Source organism: Mandrillus leucophaeus, unplaced genomic scaffold, assembly GCF_000951045.1.
Source record: "Mandrillus leucophaeus isolate KB7577 unplaced genomic scaffold, Mleu.le_1.0 Scaffold546, whole genome shotgun sequence".
NCBI classification, from domain to species: domain Eukaryota; kingdom Metazoa; phylum Chordata; class Mammalia; order Primates; family Cercopithecidae; genus Mandrillus; species Mandrillus leucophaeus.
Window position 1 is genome coordinate 793,956 of NW_012105875.1, and position 1,601 is coordinate 795,556.

General features: G+C 51.7%; 1 protein-coding gene across 4 annotated transcripts in view; it reads left to right on the top strand.

Annotated features, from left to right (window-relative positions):
• The first annotated feature begins 246 nt into the window (after positions 1 to 246).
• Positions 247 to 1,601, top strand: part of ZNF155 (zinc finger protein 155) — a 12,626-nt gene continuing 11,271 nt past the window's right edge. Inside the window, exon 1 of one of the 4 annotated variants that reach the window (XM_011997723.1) lies at positions 247 to 383. The gene's annotated coding sequence lies outside the window, so the exon portion shown is untranslated. Of the gene's footprint in view, positions 410 to 1,601 lie in introns of all 4 variants that reach the window. The other 3 variants (XM_011997725.1, XM_011997726.1, XM_011997724.1) reach the window with 3 other exon arrangements.

A 1,601-nucleotide genomic window follows, 5' to 3' on the forward strand; every position in this document is an offset into this window, starting at 1 on the left:
CATTTCCCAAGATACACGCGAAACGCCTGCGAGAGTCCAGTTGCCCCGTGAATGCGCGGGAAATTTGACCCCCGCAGGCCTTTCGCGAGTATATTGGGGGGCGTGGGAATTGTGGCTCAGGCAGGAGGACCTATGAATTCTGGGAAGTGGAGTCCATTTGCTCTGTGGAGTCGTGAGAACTTTGGCTCAGGCAGGAGGATTCGGGGAATTCTGGGAAGTGTAGTCCAGACGCTCTATGGCATAGCGGACACTTCCGGTCTCCGAGCAGGACTTTACTACTTTACTTAACAAGGTGGTTCGAGCCAACTCTGTGTCTTGCGGGTCTTTGTGAAAGTGAACCAGTTATTGGGGGGCGCCTAAGGACCTGGGGGTCAACTAAGGGGGCAAGAAGCCCTGGCGAAGACCTGAGGTTTGGAGATGCGGGGGACGAAGGGGGGTTTCGTTGCGGTCGATGGAGCCTTCTGGCGTTGGGGGCTGTACGCATGTCCACCGGAGGAGTTGTCGGGGGTTCGGCGGGCGGGGGAGAACCCTGTCTAGTCTTGTGTGCCTGTTTAGAGGGTTTTCCAGGTCTTTGACCTCGCTCAGTCCGCCTCCACCTTAAGTGTGCAACCTCTTTCTCGCAATATAACGTGGGGTGTTAATCTCCCTGCACCTCCTATTGCCGTTTTTTAAATGAGGATTTTAGGACCGTCCTGATAGAATTGTTTTAGGAGTTGAAAGTTGTGGTATAAAACAAAGCCTTAACAGTCCCTGTCACTTGGTGTCCTGTTAATTTCCCGCGAAGTGGTCAGGGCCCCGGGTGGGGTCAGAGCTCCAGCTGCCCTGGCCCTTCTCTCTGATCCCTGTAGGACGCTGGATGGTCCCTGACGCCTCTGACCTCTTTTTAGGAAGGCGAGGGTTGCATCCACCTTTCACGAAGGGAGGGGAGCATTTAACTTGTATCCGGGACGGCGACGCAGTCAGGGTGTTTCACAGCTTTCTCCTTCCCCATCCTGACCTTTCTAAAAGAACTGCAGGGAGGGATTTGGCTACTGAGGGCAAAGCTCTCTACACGAGTGGTCCTTGGCTTTTTTTCTTTTTAAAACAGTGTTATTTATTTTGTTAGTCTGCTATTATTATTATTATTATTATTATTATTAGAGAACGAGGTTTGCTCTGTCGCCCAGGCTGGAGTGCAGCAGTGGCACGATCTCGGCTCACTGCAACCTCCGCCTCCCGGGTTCAAGCCATTCTCCTGCCTCAGTCTCCCGAGTAGCTGGGATTACAGGCATGCGCCACCATGCCCAGCTAATTTTTGTATTTTTAGTAGAGACGGGGTTTCACCATATTGGCCAGGCTGGTCTCAAACCCTTGGTCCCAAATGTTCCGTCCGCCTCGGCCTCCCAAAGTGCTGGAATTACAGGTGTGAGCCACCGCGCCGAGCCGGTTTTTTTCTTTTACAGAGATGTTCACCTCAACCAAGAGTGTATAGGATGTATCCTTGGGCATGGGTGTTGATAATAATTAAGCCTTAATTGGTAACTTCATTCTAAGGGCTTTATGGCAATAAATACATTTACACCACACCGTGGCTCTGCGAAAAGTTGTTGCTCTTTTCCCCC